This window comes from Coregonus lavaretus (genome assembly GCF_964263955.1).
Source record: "Coregonus lavaretus genome assembly, chromosome: 2".
Classification (NCBI taxonomy): Eukaryota; Metazoa; Chordata; class Actinopteri; order Salmoniformes; family Salmonidae; genus Coregonus; species Coregonus lavaretus.
The window spans coordinates 82035413-82055013 of NC_139989.1; the positions used below are offsets into that span (position 1 = coordinate 82035413).

Genomic DNA, 19601 nt, shown 5'->3' on the forward strand with positions numbered 1-19601 from the left:
TTAGAGGGGGTATAATACATGACCCTGGGTTAGAGGGGGTATAATACATGACCCTGGGTTAGAGGGGGTATAATACATGACCCTGGGTTAGAGGGGGTATAATACTGACCCTGGGTTAGAGGGGGTATAATACATGACCCTGGGTTAGAGGGGGTATAATACATGACCCTGGGTTAGAGGGGGTATAATACATGACCCTGGGTTAGAGGGGGTATAATACATGACCCTGGGTTAGAGGGGGTATAATACATGACCCTGGGTTAGAGGGGGTATAATACATGACCCTGGGTTAGAGGGGGTATAATACATGACCCTGGGTTAGAGGGGGTATAATACATGACCCTGGGTTAGAGGGGGTATAATACATGACCCTGGGTTAGAGGGGGTATAATACATGACCCTGGGTTAGAGGGGGTATAATACATGACCCTGGGTTAGAGGGGGTATAATACATGACCCTGGGTTAGAGGGGGTATAATACATGGCCCTGGGTTAGAGGGGGTATAATACATGACCCTGGGTTAGAGGGGGTATAATACATGACCCTGGGTTAGAGGGGGTATAATACATGACCCTGGGCTAGAGGGGGTATAATACATGACCCTGGGTTAGAGGGGGTATAATACATGACCCTGGGTTAGAGGGGGTATAATACATGACCCTGGGTTAGAGGGGGTATAATACATAACCCTGGGTTAGAGGGGGTATAATACATGACCCTGGGTTAGAGGGGGTATAATACATGACCCTGGGTTAGAGGGGGTATAATACATGACCCTGGGTTAGAGGGGGTATAATACATGACCCTGGGTTAGAGGGGGTATAATACATGACCCTGGGTTAGAGGGGGTATAATACATGACCCTGGGTTAGAGGGGGTATAATACATGACCCTGGGTTAGAGGGGGTATAATACATGACCCTGGGTTAGAGGGGGTATAATACATGACCCTGGGTTAGAGGGGGTATAATACATGACCCTGGGTTAGAGGGGGTATAATACATGACCCTGGGTTAGAGGGGGTATAATACATGACCCTGGGTTAGAGGGGGTATAATACATGACCCTGGGTTAGAGGGGGTATAATACATGACCCTGGGTTAGAGGGGGTATAATACATGACCCTGGGTTAGAGGGGGTATAATACATGACCCTGGGTTAGAGAGGGTATAATACATGACCCCGGGTTAGAGGGGGTATAATACATGACCCTGGGTTAGAGGGGGTATAATACATGACCCTGGGTTAGAGGGGGTATAATACATGACCCTGGGTTAGAGGGGGTATAATACATGACCCTGGGTTAGAGGGGGTATAATACATGACCCTGGGTTAGATGGGGTATAATACATGGCCCTGGGTTAGAGGGGGTATAATACATGACCCTGGGTTAGAGGGGGTATAATACATGACCCTGGGTTAGAGGGGGTATAATACATGACCCTGGGTTAGAGGGGGTATAATACATGACCCTGGGTTAGAGGGGGTATAATACATGACCCTGGGTTAGAGGGGGTATAATACATGACCCTGGGTTAGAGGGGGTATAATACATGACCCTGGGTTAGAGGGGGTATAATACATGACCCTGGGTTAGAGGGGGTATAATACATGACCCTGGGTTTGAGGGGGTATAATACATGACCCTGGGTTAGAGGGGGTATAATACATGACCCTGGGTTATAGGGGGTATAATACATGACCCTGGGTTAGAGGGGGTATAATACATGACCCTGGGTTAGAGGGGGTATAATACATGACCCTGGGTTAGAGGGGGTATAATACATGACCCTGGGTTAGAGGGGGTATAATACATGACCCTGGGTTAGAGGGGGTATAATACCTGACCCTGGGTTAGAGGGGGTAAAATACATGACCCTGGGTTAGAGGGGGTATAATACATGACCCTGGGTTAGAGGGGGTATAATACATGACCCTGGGTTAGAGGGGGTATAATACTGACCCTGGGTTAGAGGGGGTATAATACATGACCCTGGGTTAGAGGGGGTATAATACATGACCCTGGGTTAGAGGGGGTATAATACATGACCCTGAGTTAGAGGGGGTATAATACATGACCCTGGGTTAGAGGGGGTATAATACATGACCCTGGGTTAGAGGGGGTATAATACATGACCCTGGGTTAGAGGGGGTATAATACATGACCCTGGGTTAGAGGGGGTATAATACTGACCCTGGGTTAGAGGGGGTATAATACATGACCCTGGGTTAGAGGGGGTATAATACATGACCCTGGGTTAGAGGGGGTATAATACATGACCCTGGGTTAGAGGGGGTATAATACATGACCCTGGGTTAGAGGGGGTATAATACATGACCCTGGGTTAGAGGGGGTATAATACATGACCCTGGGTTAGAGGGGGTATAATACATGACCCTGGGTTAGAGGGGGTATAATACATGACCCTGGGTTAGAGGGGGTATAATACATGACCCTGGGTTAGAGGGGGTATAATACATGACCCTGGGTTAGAGGGGGTATAATACATGACCCTGGGTTAGAGGGGGTATAATACATGACCCTGGGTTAGAGGGGGTATAATACATGGCCCTGGGTTAGAGGGGGTATAATACATGACCCTGGGTTAGAGGGGGTATAATACATGACCCTGGGTTAGAGGGGGTATAATACATGACCCTGGGCTAGAGGGGGTATAATACATGACCCTGGGTTAGAGGGGGTATAATACATGACCCTGGGTTAGAGGGGGTATAATACATGACCCTGGGTTAGAGGGGGTATAATACATAACCCTGGGTTAGAGGGGGTATAATACATGACCCTGGGTTAGAGGGGGTATAATACATGACCCTGGGTTAGAGGGGGTATAATACATGACCCTGGGTTAGAGGGGGTATAATACATGACCCTGGGTTAGAGGGGGTATAATACATGACCCTGGGTTAGAGGGGGTATAATACATGACCCTGGGTTAGAGGGGGTATAATACATGACCCTGGGTTAGAGGGGGTATAATACATGTTTTTAATCAGCTGCTCAGCCATCCTTCTGGCCTCTTTGATGACCATAACAATAAATCACCCATTTCAAATAACGAGAACATTTCATTTGCATTTTTGCATTTTATTTCTGCGTACATTTTTATGTATTACGTATCCATTCAGTTTAGGTTGTAAAGACATATCTAGGATGATCAATGGAAACAGGATGCACATGAGCTCAATTTCCAGTCTCAAAGCAAAGGGTCTGAATACATCTGTAAATAAGGCATTTCAGTTTTTATTTTTAATACATTTGCAAACATTTCTAAAAACCTGTTTTCGCTTCATCATTATGGGGTATTGTGGGTAGATTGATGAGGATTATTATATATTTTTTTTAATAAGGCTGTAACGTAACAAAATGTGGAAAAAGGGAAGGGGTTTGAATACTTTCTGTATATGGGGAAATGCCATTTGGAAGATATATTCTTGTTTTACTGAACCATCACAATAATAAATAGAATGATAGACCACACATTTTGGACATACTTGGATATTGTCCCAGGTCATTGAGAACGTTCCGTACATCACAGTTTCCTCCTGTGAATAGGCCAGTCTCCTCTTAAATATCTTAGTCTGGAATTAACATTGACATTACTGACATACACGTAATAACCACTCATTGTACTCAGCCTGTTTCTTCCACTTCATGATCTGGGTATCATTGCCGACCCTCAACCTGTTAACATGTCCTCTAGTGGCATCAGAACACAGGCAGATGGCCATGGAGTTCAGAGTGAAGAATATCTTCTCACAGCATCCTCCCCTCCACAGCTCCATCTCCAGGCATGTTGGTACAAACTTCATTTTATTTTGCCTGCTGGTGAACAAGGCCATTGACAGCACCATCCATGTCCCTCTGTCAAGGAGGTCCTGCTTCTTACGTTGAAAGTCGTCTCTGAAAAGAGGAGACATTAGAAGGTTTCTTCTCTTAGTTTAGTCTTTTGTCTCGGACAAGGCTTACATGTCAGAGTTGTACTTACTTTACTAATTGACTTGTAGAAACGGTACAACTATATACAACATTTGTGAAATTGTGAAATGATTGATATTGGACATCTAGTGTTAAGATGATATTGGGTTAATCCTCACATTGTGGGGATTTCTCTTCCTTTGATGAGGTCTACTTTGAGGTTTCTGGCCTGGGGAAGGGTTGCCCTCTAACAGGTGGTCATCAAAGGTGCCTTCTCCTTATAATCTCAAGTCTAAAAAACAATCACTCTCATCACATACTTCTACTACCTTACCTCTTGATGATGTCCTCTTTGTACTTCTTCACGTGTGACCTCATAAACAAAGCATGGAGGTATTGATGGCAATCCAGGTAATATCTGGCCCTGGCAAGGGGACCAGACCCATAGACTGGAGGTGTCCTCTTCACCTCGGGGACAGGGGACTTTGTTGGTCTTCCAGACAATCTCACCTTCTTCACCTTAGCTGGTGTAACAGCCAATCCCACCTTCTTCTCCTTAGCTGGTGTAACAGCCAATCTCACCTTCTTCACCTTAGCTGTGTGTGTGTGTGTGTGTGTGTGTGTGTGTGTGTGTGTGTGTGTGTGTGTGTGTGTGTGTGTGTGTGTCTATATAGTAAATGCTATATATATATTATATGGTTATATATTGATCATTATATATTCTATTTATATAAATGACGGTAGTGTGTATATATATATATATATATATATATATATATATATATATATATATAAATATAATGTGTAAAACTAGCAGTGTGAATGTTAAAACAATAAATGTTATAGAATAAGAGTTTACTGAAAATAATATAAGTAATTAAGTGAATAATTAAACAAATGTAGTGAATATGTCTGTTTGTAAATGAAACCTAGGCTATACAATTATTGTAATATGTAAATAAACATATCTTTCTATGCTTTATCTTTCCTGGTTGTTATTTCTCAGTGTCTCTGGACAGAAAATGTGCCAAGTCAATAAAGTTATGCGCCACATTTTGTGTTTCCTGACGCCTGTAATGATCTGCGAAATGTTGATTGGTTGACAGCCCATCTGCAGATTGTGTGATTTGATTGGACAACAAGTATTTGGAGACCTTGGTCTAAGTCATTGGATATTCAATTGATACAGTTGCAAAAAAAGGAGCAAAAAGTCGGTGGTTGAATTTCATTAACGTTTAATGAAAAAGTATGGATTTCAGCAAAAAAAGAAAGACACGCAACTACAGAGGACAAACATTTTATGATTCATTATTTTTTGAAGTATTGACCTTGGGAGAATACATAGCCTTTTTAGTGTTTTTCAAAATTGTTATTACACGACAAGTTCAAGCCAATTTTGTCTGCATTTTCAAATGATATATACTTATGTATTATGCCTTAATTGTAGCAGCGTAACTGTGTTGTGAGATCTTAACTAGAACAATAAGAAACTATTACTGGATATAGTCAATAGGATAGTTGTTGTCATGGTAGACTTTTAAAACTAATTATGTGGCTGGCCACCCCTTTAAACTTGGAAGGCATGGTTTTGCAGATAAATGAGTAAACGTGAACTACACTCTTAAAAGAAAAGCTTCCTGTAGGATCCTTTAGGATAATATAAGGTAAAAAATATACCTTAAGATTAATTTCCAAGCCTATACTCTGCCATCAGCTCGTTGTTGAACCGTTGTAGACTTCAGGGGTTCTTTGAAGAAGCCTTTTCAAAAGAGGGGTTCGGTTTGGAACCAGCAGCGGCCTCGTGAGTAAAGGGCGCTCCAGCGCAGAATTCAAATTGAGACCGTTGGTGAAAAGACAACTGGAAGCGGGAAGCACGCGGATGGTTGGAGAGACGCGACCAATAAGAGATGACTTGCAACGGATTGACGTGAAAGGTGAGTGAACCTTAGCTATTCGCTAGCTAAGATAATAATTCATCAAACTACTATCAAATAACTTAAAAACAATACATCATGTAATGTACTCTTGGTTTTTCATTAGCTAGCCAAGCTACATAGCCTGTAATGTTAGCTGGTAATTGTTGTATAAATATTGGTACGTTTTAGCTAACGTTAGCTACAGTAGCTAGCTAGTTAAAGTTACTGTAACGTTAGCTAACTTTAGCTAGCTAGACTCAATATTGAGAAATTGTAGTCATTTAAACCCATGATATACTATCTCACCATCTCCTTCCATCCTCCTCCCTTTAGTACCTGGCTTATCCTGCCCCTGTCCAGTTAAGTGGTGGAGAGTTTGGGAGCTGTGAGCTCTGATAGAGAAATGTATCAACCACCACGAACAGGTAACACACACACACACACACACACACACACACACACACACACACACACACACACACACACAGATGACCCAATGTAGATTATGTTCGACTTGACAAAAATAAGAATACATAAAGCAGATCAGATTAGTTAGATGCATTTGATATTGAATACTCATGTTGTTTATGTTGTGTTAGTGTCTAATTGATGTCTTTCAGGTTGGTGTATTGGGGCGGATTGTTCTGTCCTCTGTATTTCAGACCAAAGCAAGACAATGTTTAATGCTCACTATGGATCTACTAACAGGTTAGCCTCTATAAAGTATTTGGATGTATTTGAAGTGTGATTATAGTGTGTTCTGTGTTACTCCTTTGTCAATCCAATACTAACTGAACAGTGAATCAATCAATCAATACAGTTTGATTATTGTATTTTTTATGTCATTCCTTCATCTTTTCCAACACTAACTGAATGGTGAATGAATGTATTTGCAGTCAATCAATCAATCAATCAATACAGTGTTTGAACAAAATTCAACTCCAGTTGAAGGACTGGGACAAGCTACAAATCTCATTGTGGGGTAGGCCACATGTTATGAAGATGGTTAAAGCTCCTAAACTGAATTACATCATCAGAATGTTTCCACTGTCCATACCTGCCTACACCTTTAACACCATAGACAAAATGATTCATTTGGACTATTAAAAGGGCGAGGATGAACCAAGCTAGATTACAGGTAAAGACTTAGAAGGGAGGATTAAAGCTCCCTAACATGTAATTATAGCAAGAAGCCTTTATAACTGCCCAAATAGACTCTCTTTATTGAGAACTCTAATAGGCCAATTTGGGTTGACATGGAAGAAGAACTTAATGCCCCATTTGGACCATCATATTATCTGAGTCAACACTTAAATGTGGGACTGCAGAATCCCATAATGTCCCATACTAAGAAATATGGCGTCAGATAAATAAGAGACAGACATCTTCACCTTTCCTGACAAGCTCTGCTTCTTTATGGAACAACCATAAATACAAATGAGCAGGAAAGGTGGTTGTCTGGAAAGACACATTTTTTTTCTCACTTTTGCTTCATGTGTCAACTTTAATTTGAGTGTGGCTGTGGAAGACTGGTCCCGTGATGATGTCTCCAAGTGGCTGAGTACCAATGATCTCCATGATTCCATCCCATCATTCCAAGGTTCACAATCTTTCTGAAGAATGCCAACTCTCTTCAATTGTCCACTTTGCAACGAGCATACTGTCTTTGTGTCCAGACGACTCACACATATTGGCCTCTATCACCAGCATGAACCACATTGTCTAATTACCTGTGGACTTAATGGGTGTGGGAAAACAAATAGATGTTTCAGCGCCTATCGGTCACACATCTTCCAAAACCACAGAGCTTTTAAGCCCCAACTTAGATGAGAATTGCCCTCATGATGAATTTGAGACTGGGACTGATCCCATTAAAGATGACATGAGTGATGTAGAGAGTCTGCCAGAGGCTGAATATGTTCAAGCCACAGAGATCAACACTGAGCAGCTAATTGAAGGTCTCAAAAAGAATATCTATTTTTTGATTTTGGAAATCAGGAAAGAACACTGCATCCCAGCTACGGTACAGAATAGCATTGTTGAGGACCTCAGAACCATTTTTGATGCATTTATGACACACTACAGCGATCCCCTCAGGTTTCATCTTACAAATAAGCAAATAAATGTGGTTGAACATGACGATCTCATGGACTTGCTTAACAACTCTGCAGTATTTGAGGAATGCATTAGATGCATAAGCTCTGAGTGGATGCTGGAGCATTACTGTGTGAAAGAATTGGGCATGGTCCGGCCAATTGAAGTACCACTGAGCAACAAGAAGGTTATAAAACAAGGTGATTTCAATACAGCTACATGGTCCCCAGGGTATATGAATATAAAGAGACATGAGACAAAACAATCATAATGAATAAGATTACATGGACAGGGGGACCTGATCCTAGGTCAGCAATCCTCCTCTGGGACACTTCCCAGGAGTCACCAGGACCAAGAAACAGAACACTTACTGTTGTAAAGTCTAGTTACAGCAGGTGTTTACTGCCATCTAATGGAAGATACCAATAAACCACTTTATTATCAGGGAGGGGAGAAGGCTGAAATGAAACAGAAAGTCTAAATGTGTTCTTTTGTACAGGATCCATTTTGAGACGACAGAGCAGAAAACAAGATATGGAGAGAACTAAAAAATAAAGTGAGTATTTCTAAGTATTTCTGAATAATAATCTAAGCCTATAACTTCAGTTTATTGTTGTTGTAGCCTTGTGTTATTATGTAATTATTAATGGCCGTGTTAAGTTAATTCAATTGGAAGTTATCAAGTGTCATCATGGTCACAGTTCTATTGCAATTGCTGATCAGATGTTAGAATGCATTAGATTGAAGGTAACAATCAGCCAGATTAGGCTACAGGTATAAAAATTACCTGGCTGTTGTTGACAAGCATGGACCTATTTAGTTAATATCCATGTTATTAATATTTAATACTGATTGAAATTACGACCCCATCCTCAGTAGCCTATGCCAGCAGGCTACTGGGCAACAGAAGCACTTCCTACCTCAACATCGTCTTGCTGTTCATGTTAAATAAATGAATCTGTCAATTTGAACTAAGCAAGCTGCTAAATCATTCAGCTTACATCTTGCCTACATGTTGCCCAGGCTACTGGAGGCTGTCTGAAATAAGATGTAGGCCTATCAGGGGTTATGTTTTGGCCTAGTTTTCAGGCCTTGTTGGTGGGTTTTGAGTAGTCATTGGGCTAGAAAAAGTAATTGCATTAAATCACCTGACTGTTTGGATGTATCTATTAGTAAACTGTTTTATTTTTGAGAGATCATGAATAAAAGAGAACAATTGACATTCTAGAATGAGTTGTCACTGTGTTCACCACAACCAACATGCTGCATCTCTGTTTAGGGGTCAGTGGTCTAAAATGAGTCTCTCTGGGGAGAGAGAGGAGGAGGGCCCTGCCTCTAAAATGAATCTCTCTGGGGAGAGAGAGGAGGGGGGCCCTGCCTCTAAAATGAGTCTCTTTGGGGGACATGACACCAAAACTAAGAGGTGAGCTGAAAATATTGTTTAAGAATTTATATTCCAAAGTGCTATATAGGAGAAAGAAAATCACATTTGTGTTTTTTCATCAGAAATGATTACTTATGGGTACCTTCAATGTAACTATTGTAGATTTGAGATGTGATTTAAAACCATTGTTTTGCTGGAATGTAATGTTCGTATCCTGTATATTTGACTGTGATACGTGGTCGTCTCACCTAGCTACCTTAAGATGAATGCATTTACAGATGCCATATCTTCATTTGACCCAGTTTCTCACAGCAGGAAAACAATCCTGCAGCAATAGCAAATGTGCATTTTTATGTGGATTATAATTAAGGGATATTTTCTGTAGGGGTTGATACATTTTTCATCAGGGAAAATCAAGTCTGACATTTTAAAGTGGAAATTACACACTTTAGACGCCTTTATAAAGCCTTGTAGTGGTTTAATAATTTCTTTAAACAATAAAAGCTAATTGACCAACATTTCTGAAAATTGATATATAGCGTTTTGGAATGAAACTCTTGTTTCGCCATCTGAGCTCAGAGTAGATGAGAGACGTAATGTTTGTCTCTGTTGTGTTGAAGCCCAATCAAGCAGGAGAGACCAGCCTCCCCTGTACCCAGCTGTGTGTCCATGAAGAGTGACCGGTCTATGCATCTACCTATACTGTTTAGAGAGGGAGACTTTTCTAGTGAACAAAGGTAAGAAGAACTCATGGGTCATGGTCAGTGAGTTAAACAACACTGTCTCTAGTCATTTCTCCTCTCCCATTTTCCCATTTATTTTTGTTGTTTTCATAATCCATAGGCTAATCATTTTTTCAATTTTCATAGTCCTGAAACATTATCAAACAAACACAACATTCCCTGTGTGTGTGTGTGTGTGTGTGTGTGTGTGTGTGTGTGTGTGTGTGTGTGTGTGTGTGTGTGTGTGTGTGTGTGTGTGTGTCAGTGAGTGTGTGTGTGTGCACTCCCTGGATGAGGAGATGTAATCTCTATCCTGATTGCCTAGTCACTTTTACCCCTACCTACATGTACATATTACCTCAACTACCTGGTACCCCTGCACATTGACTCAGTACTGGTACTCCTTGTAAATAGTCTATTTATTACCTCAACTACCTGGTACCCCTGTACATTGACTCAGTACTGGTACTCCTTGTATATAGTCTAGTTATTACCTCAACTACCTGGTACCCCTGCACATTGACTCAGTACTGGTACTCCTTGTAAATAGTCTATTTATTACCTCAACTACCTGGTACCCCTGCACATTGACTCAGTACTGGTACTCCTTATAGCCTCGTTATTGTTATTTCATTGTGTTACTATTTCCTTTTTTTATTTAGCTAATTTTTCTTACTTTTTAACTGCATTGTTGGGAAAGGGCTCGTTAGTAAGCATTTCACGGTAAAGTGTACAGCTGTTGTATTTAGCGCATGTGAGAAATACAATTTCATTTGAAGTTCATTGGCTCTAACGGTCATCTCGGGCCGAACAGCGCATGTTCGGATGTTGAAGCACTGTGGCTAGGAAAAACTCCCTAGAAAAGCAGGAACCTAGGAAGAAACCTAGAGAGGAACCAGGCTCTGAGGGGTGGCCAGTCCCCTTCTGGCTGTGCTGGGGGGAGATTATAACAGTACATGGCCATTAAGGCCAGATCATTCTTCAAGATGTTCAAATGTTCATAGATGACCAGCAGGGTCAAATAATAATCACAGTGGCTATAGTGGTTGCAACAGGTCAGCATCTCAGGAGTAAATGTCAGTTGCCTTTTCATAGTCGATCATTCAGAGGTTGAGACAGCAGGTGTGTGTGTGTGTGTGTGTGTGTGTGTGTGTGTGTGTGTGTGTGTGTGTGTGTGTGTGTGTGTGTGTGTGTGTGTGTGTGTGTGTGTGTGTGTGTGTGTGTGTGTGTGTGTGTGTGTGTGTGTGTGTGTGTGTGTGTGTGTGTGAGAGAGAGAGAGAGAGAGAGAGAGAGAGAGAGAGAGAGAGAGAGAGAGATTAGGCAACAGGTAAAAAAAAAAAAATTACCTGGCTGTTGTTGACAAGCATTGTCCTAATCAGTTCATATCCATATTATTAATATTTGATTCATTGATTGAAATTATGACCCCATCCTCAGTAGCCTATTCCAGCAGGTTACTTGGTAACAGAAGCACTTCCTACCTCAAAATCGTCTTGTTATTCATGTTAAATAAATTAATCTGTCAATTTGAACTAATCAATTTGAACTAAGCATCATTTTATACGTCGCTTGTTTGCATCAATTGCAAAGACATTTGCAACTTTGTATTTGTAGTCAACTTTGTTGTGAATTTATCTGCGGTCACAAAGAGACGGATAAACCATGTGATTCTATGTTTAGCGGAGATCTTCTGTGTATAAAGTGACGCGGGAGGGCAAAAAAGCATCTATCGACGCACTTGGCTGTTCTACAAGTGGTCTGAGGCAGGTGTTAGAATATGAGCGTTTTCAAGTGCAACGTTAATAACGATGGTTTTGGGAAACAGTTCAGAGATTTAACAATGCTCCTACGAAGGTTCTAACGATGAACTTAGCCTTAAGATGCTTTTGGGATACCAGGCCCTGGACAAAAACATCTGCTAAATTCAAAGGTAAATGTTTTACATACAGATCTCATATTACTGGATTAATTTTTTTAAACAATTTTTTATATTGATGTTACAAATGTATCATGTGTACAGTTCTTTATAAAAAATGTAGTTATCTGTTACATTTGACTGTGTAAAACCTACCTAGCAGTACTACTTATTTCTCTGAGAGTGCGGCAGATGTACATTCAAGAATTAGTTGTCACTGTGTTAACCACAACCAACATGCTGTATCTCTGTTTAGGGGTCAGTGGTCTAAAATTAGTCTGTCTGGGGAGAGAGAGGACCAATTTTCTACTCTGAGACACTTTTTGGATACGTGCCCAGATCTCAAAATATTGTTTTAAAAAACGAATAATTTTTGTTTGACATAATAAAAAAAGAATATTACTAATGTACCCGACTTTAAAGACTGGGTTTAGTTTATTGTGTGGCTCTGCTCATGTCCGCGTTCTGGAACTGTCCGCGTCACCCTACAGAACTGTCCGCGTCCACGGACGGTTTGGCGCCAAGCATATTGTCCAGTTACGCGCAGAGTGGTCTGAGGTGATCTTGGGGAATAACGACGGAGTTCGTTACAGTGTTGAGACACCGAAGTTTATTGTTCAATTTGCTTTTTGCGTAATGGTCAGTGACAGTATGAGTGTTGCCAGATCCTTTTCACTCGCTAGTCTTGTTTAATTGTGTGGTTCACCGGATTCGTCATCATCCTCGAGGGACAGACGAACGACCTGCTAGTTAGCCAAGCTAGTCGGTACAGCTAGCTAAGCTAGCTACTCTACCAGCAGCATCCTAGTTATCCTAACTACCACTACATAATCACCGGCTGCCTGCATTTCTTGTGGACTGATGGAGCTCCCGGGTTGTTTCTTCCACCTGTTAAATACCGTGGAGGGCTTCTCCCTCTCTCGTTGACGGATGCTGGCCTACGCTCCCTCTGTCCGGTTCTCCTCTCTTCACTAGATGGACGGTAACTTTAGTGTTTAACCCCTCTGTGTCCAAGGACCAAACTTTTTAATAATATTTTCGGGCGCCCCAAGGTTTTTATTGTTTGTAAAACTTTAGTGGAGAGCTCTCAATTTGCCGGATTTTAGGTATATAAAGTGCCTTCAGAAAGTATTCACACCCCTTGACTTTTTCCACATTTTGTTATGTTAAAGCCTGAATTTAAAATGCATAAAATTCAGATTTATTTGGTCACTGGCCTACACACAATACCCCATAATGTCAAAATGGAATTATGTTTTACGAAGTCTTTACAAATGTAATTAAAAATGAAAAGCTGAAATGTCTTGAATCAGTAAGTATTCAACCCCTTTGTTATGGCAAGCCTGAAAACTTTCAGGAGTATAAATGCGCTTAAAAAGTCACATAATAAGCAGTAGGAGTGCGTGGGTCAAATCACTGGGGAAGACAAGCCAGAAAAATACATATTATAATCTACAGTTGAAGTCTGAAGTTTACATACACCTTAGCCATATACATTTAAAATCAGTTTTTCACAATTCCTGACATTCAATCCTAGTAAGAATTCCCTGTCTTAGGTCAGTTAGGATCACCACTTTATTTTAAGAATGTGAAATGTCTTTCATCACATTCCCAGTGGGTGAAAAGTTTACTTACACTCAATTAGTATTTGGTAGCGTTGCCTTTAAATTGTTTAACTTGGGTTGAACGTTTAGGGTAGCCTTCCACAAGCTTCCCACAGTAAGTTGGGTGAATTCTGGCCCATTCCTCCTGACAGAGCTGGTGTAACTGAGTCAGGTTTGTAGGCCTCCTTGCTCGCACACGCTTTTTCAGTTCTGCCCACACATTTTCTATAGGATTGAGGTCAGGGCTTTGTGATGGCCACTCCAATACCTTGACTTTGTTGTCCTTAAGCCATTTTGCCACAACATTGGAAGTATGCTTGGGGTCATTGTCCATTTGGAAGACCCATTTGTGACCAAGCTTTAACTTCCTGACTGATGTCTTGAGATGTTGCTTCAATATATCCACATAATTTTCATTCCTCATGATGCCATCTATTTTGTGAAGTGCACCAGTCCCGCCTGCAGCAAAGCACCCCAACAGCATAATGCTGCCACCCCCGTGCTTCACGGTTGGGATGGTGTTCTTTGGCTTGCAAGCAACCCCCTTTTTCCTCCAAACATAACGATGGTCATTATGGCCAAACAGTTCTATTTTTGTTTCATCAGACCAGAGGACATTTCTCCAAAAAGTATGATCTTTGTCACCATGTGCAGTTGCAAACCGTAGTCTGGCTTTTTTATGGCGGTTTTGGAGCAGTGGCTTCTTCCTTGCTGAGAGGCCTTTCAGGTTATGTCGATATAGGACTCGTTTTACTGTGGATATAGATACTTTTGTACGCGTTTCCTCCAGCATCTTCACAAAGTCCTTTGCTGTTGTTCTGGGATTGATTTTCACTTTTCTCACCAAAGTACGTTCATCTCTAGGAGACAGGATGAGTCTCCTTCCTGAGCGGTATGACAGCTGCATGGTCCCATGGTGTTTATACTTGCGTACGATTGTTTGTACAGATGAACGTGGTACCTTCAGGCGTTTGGAAATTGCTCAAGAGTGTGCAAAGCTGTCATCAAGGCAAAGGGTGGCTACTTTGAAGAATCTCAAATATAAAATATTTTTTGATTTGTTTAACACTTTTTTGGTTGCTACATGATTCCATGTGTGTTATTTCATAGTTTTGATGTCTTCACTATTATTCTACAATGTAGAAAATAGTAAAAATTAAGAAAAACCCTTAAATGAGTAGCTGTGTCCAAACCTTTGACTGGTACTGTGTATATGTATTTATTTTTACACATACACTATATATACAAAAGTATGTGGACACCCCATCAAATTAGTGGATTCGGCTATTTCAGTCGCACCCGTTGCTGACAGGTGTATAAAATCGAGCACACAGCAATGCAATCTCCATTGACAAACATTAGTAGTAGAATGGCTTTACTGAAGAGCTCAGTGACTTTCAACGTGGCACGGTCATAGGAGGCAACATTTCCAACAAGCTCGCCGCCATTGGACTCTGGAGCAGTGGAAACACGATCTCTGGAGTGATGAATCACGCTTCACCATCTGGCAGTCCGACGGACAAATCTGGGTTTGGCGGATGCCAGGAGAACGCTACCTGCCCTAATGAATAGTGCCAACTGTAAAGTTTGGTGGAGGAGGAATAGTGGTCTGGCGCTGTTTTTCGTGGTTCGGGCTAGGCCCCTTTGTTCTAGTGAAGGGAAATCTTAACGCTACCACATACAATGACATTCTAGACGATTCTGTGCACAAAGAAAGGTCCATACAGAAATGGTTTGAACTGGAAGAACTTGACTGGCCTGCACAGAGCCCTGACCTCAACCCCATCGAACACCTTTGGAATGCCTAATGCGAGCCAGGCCTAATCGCCCAACATCAGTGCCCGACCTCACTAATTATCTTGTTGCTGAATGGAAGCAAGTCCCCGCAGCAATGTTCCAACATCTAGTGGAAAGCCTTCCCAGAAGAGTGGAGGCTGGTATAGCAGCAAAGGGGGAACCAACTCCATATTAATGCCCATGATTTTGGAATGAGATGTTGGACCAGCAGGTGTAATGAGATGTTGGACCAGCAGGTGTAATGAGATGTTGAACCAGCAGGTGTAATGAGATGTTGGACCAGCAGGTGTAATGAGATGTTGGACCAGCATGTGTAATGAGATGTTGGACCAGCAGGTGTAATGAGATGTTGAACCAGCAGGTGTAATGAGATGTTGGACCAGCAGGTGTAATGAGATGTTGGACCAGCAGGTGTAATGAGATGTTGGACCAGCAGGTGTAATGAGATGTTGGACCAGCAGGTGTAATGAGATGTTGGACCAGCAGGTGTAATGAGATGTTGGAGCAGCAAGTGTAATGATATGTTGGACCAGTAGGTGTAATGAGATGTTGGACCAGTAGGTGTAATGAGATGTTGGACCAGCAGGTGTAATGAGATGTTGGACCAGCAGGTGTAATGAGATGTTGGACCAGCAGGTGTAATGAGATGTTGGACCAGCAGGTGTAATGAGATGTTGGCCAGCAGGTGTAATGAGATGTTGGCCAGCAGGTGTAATGAGATGTTGGAGCATCAGGTGTAATGAGATGTTGGCCAGCAGGTGTAATGAGATGTTGGACCAGCAGGTGTAATGAGATGTTGGACCAGTAAGTGTAATGAGATGTTGGACCAGCAGGTGTAATGAGATGTTGGACCAGCAGGTGTAATGAGATGTTGGACCAGCAGGTGTAATGAGATGTTGGCCAGCAGGTGTAATGAGATGTTGGACCAGCAGCAACGCTGCTGGGTATTTCACTCTCAACAGTTTCCCGTGTGTATCAAGAATGGTCCACCACCTAAAGGATATCCAGCCAACTTGACACAACTGTGGGAAGCATTGGAGTCAACATGGGCCAGCAAGGACAGTGTAGAGAATAATTTAATAATCTAAACCGATGTGAAATATCTTTTCCATAACCAAAAATGTTGTATTCATAAAAAAAGGGCTTTGTAATTGAACAGAATGCAATGTTTCGACCTACACGAATCACAATATATAAAACATATAGTAACATTTTATGACAACAGCGTTGATATTTGCAGTTTGTTTGTAACACCAAATCATTTTCCTTAAATGCATTTAGTGGTTACACACTAAAAACTAAAGGTTCTACATAGTGCCAAAAAAGGGTTCGCCATGGTTACAGCCCTTTTTGTGGCTATAAAGAACCCTTTGTTATGGTTCTTTATAGAACCTTTATAGAGAATGGTTCTATAAAGAACCTTCCTCAATCTCAAAGGTTCTTTGTAGATCCTTTTTGAAGAACATTATTATTTTTTGTATTCTGGTTAGCCATATACTATATTGTTAAAATTCCATAGGTGTTATATTTAACAGTTTAGTCATTTAGCAGACGCTCTCATCCAGAGCAACATACAAGCACAATTAGGGCTAAGTGCCTTGCTCAAGGGCATATCGGCATATTTTTCACCTAGTCGGCTTTGGGATTCAAACCAGCGACCTTTCAGTTACTGACTCTTAATGCTAAGCTACCTGCCATGACAAGTTGCTCTCAACTAGCTCTCAAACTGCTGCGGGTCACTGTAGTGATGGAAAAACAAAGCTTCCTGAAGCAATGAGGCTTTCCAACCAATTGTGTCAAATAGGTTAATTGCTCTGAGCTTCTTTATTCATTCACAATGCACATTAGTGACATCTGCTGGTCAGCAATAAATAGCAATGTGTGATTATCAGATAGAGGTATTTTTTTCTCCACTGATTTGATCAAAACTCTGGTGGTAAGTCGTTGGCTTTAATAGCCTCCAGTCAGATCACATCTTACATCATGCTGCTTTTTCTGCCTTCAAGTGGACTATTTTTCAAAAATGGAATCTATGGCATTATTGAGGATGTTTAAGAGAGAAGCTTATACTATACTAAATAAAACAAATTATTTGAACAACAGTGCAGAAAGTATGGTTTCACAAAACTATTTTCAAAATAGTGTCCATTCAACGGGATTTGAACTCATACTCCCACGTCCCGGAATGTTCCATAGTTCCCTACTCTACCAGCTAAGACACCAGTCAGGCGAAATTACTTGTACAAAATCCTAACTAAATGTATAAGTATGGTATCCAGTAGCGGTCGGTGTTTGAAAGAAGCTTAATCAAAGAAAGCACCAGAACCACGGTGAAATCAGTGGGATCTTGCATTTTGCAACACACGGTTTGAAAAAGCATGTGATCAAACGAAGCTTCGGACATCATTGATGACGTACTTCTGATAAAGTGATACACTTATCGGCACACTGATTCGAAGTTAGCTGCTTAGTAATTTCAACGCATGCCTTGGAGCTTCAGTATGAAACATAACATCACTAGATCACTGAGGAGAGAATTGAGAACCACTGACTTAGTCAACCGTTCTCAGTTGACACAAGGCCATACGTGAGTCGTTCACAAGACACCGTCACTGGCCATAGTCCTACATAACAGTGTGTATTAACAGTCATTGCAGAACACAACACATTAGATAAACGTCAATGGCACTCACTCACTGTTACACAAAAAGAGCTTTGAACAAACAACTCCGCAAAATATCCAATGAGCCACTGCTCCTACATTTTAATTATCACTAAAACGCAAATAACCCTTTTTGTTAACTGCAAATAACCATTGAATGGCTTGAAGGGTTCTTTGAGTCATTATGGTTCCACATAGAACCATCACCCTTCCCAAAGAACCCTTGGAACCCTCTTTTCTTAGTGTGTACTTTCTATACTTTAGAAGATTTCTACAACCTGAGTTCATATAGTTTAGTAATACCACTGTGGACATGTTTCTACAACCTTCTGAGTTCATATAGTTTAGTCATACCACTGTGGACATGTTTCTACAACCTTCTGAGTTCATATAGTTTAGTAATACCACTGTGGACATGTTTCTACAACCTTCTGAGTTCATATAGTTTAGTAATACCACTGTGGACATGTTTCTACAACCTTCTGAGTTCATATAGTTTAGTAATACCACTGTGGACATGTTTCTACAACCTTCTGAGTTCATATAGTTTAGTAATACCACTGTGGACATGTTTCTACAACCTTCTGAGTTCATATAGTTTAGTAATACCACTGTGGACATGTTTCTACAACCTTCTGAGTTCATATAGTTTAGTAATACCACTGTGGACATGTTTCTACAACCTTCTGAGTTCATATAGTTTAGTAATACCACTGTGGACATGTTTCTACAACCTTCTGAGTTCATATAGTTTAGTAATACCACTGTGGACATGTTTCTACAACCTTCTGAGTTCATATAGTTTAGTAATACCACTGTGGACATGTTTCTACAACCTTCTGAGTTCATATAGTTTAGTAATACCACTGTGGACATGTTTCTACAACCTTCTGAGTTCATATAGTTTAGTAATACCACTGTGGACATGTTTCTACAACCTTCTGAGTTCATATAGTTTAGTAATACCACTGTGGACATGTTTCTACAACCTTCTGAGTTCATATAGTTTAGTAATACCACTGTGGACATGTTTCTACAACCTTCTGAGTTCATATAGTTTAGTAATACCACTGTGGACATGTTTCTACAACCTTCTGAGTTCATATAGTTTAGTAATACCACTGTGGACATGTTTCTACAACCTCCTGAGTTGATATTGTTTAGTAAAACCACTGTGGACATGTTTCTACAACCTTCTGAGTTCATATAGTTTAGTAATACCACTGTGGACATGTTATCCATTCCAGAGGCTACTACCACACTCAGAGAGCAGAGTATGTTTTGTAATGTGTAGTTTGTTTTAACAGTTTATTAGAGCAATTACTGCACCTTATTTTGTCTCTGTAGTGGAAGGTCTACTCTGTTAGATGATCAGTATTAACATCTACAATCTCTCTCTCCTTTATCTCTGTAGTGGAAGGTCTACTCTGCCAGAGGATCAGTCCAGGTGTGCAGTGTGTCAGCAGGTGCTGAGGGATCCAGTCTCTATCACCTGTGGACACAGGTTCTGCAGACAGTGCATCACCAGATACTGGGAGAAACCTGCTCCTTCAGGAGACTATGACTGTC

At 41.0% G+C, this 19601-nt stretch overlaps 1 protein-coding gene and 1 long non-coding RNA gene across 2 annotated transcripts in view; one reads left to right on the plus strand and one right to left on the minus strand.

Annotated features, from left to right (window-relative positions):
* The window catches only part of LOC311141278 (NACHT, LRR and PYD domains-containing protein 3-like), a 203409-nt gene that overhangs the window by 88022 nt on the left and 95786 nt on the right, over positions 1-19601 (minus strand). The gene's annotated exons all lie outside the window — the stretch shown is intronic.
* Positions 8444-10145, plus strand: LOC311142730. Its single transcript, XR_014614372.1, has 3 exons — positions 8444-8504; positions 9228-9371; positions 9953-10145. It is a non-coding gene; the product is annotated as an uncharacterized lncRNA (long non-coding RNA).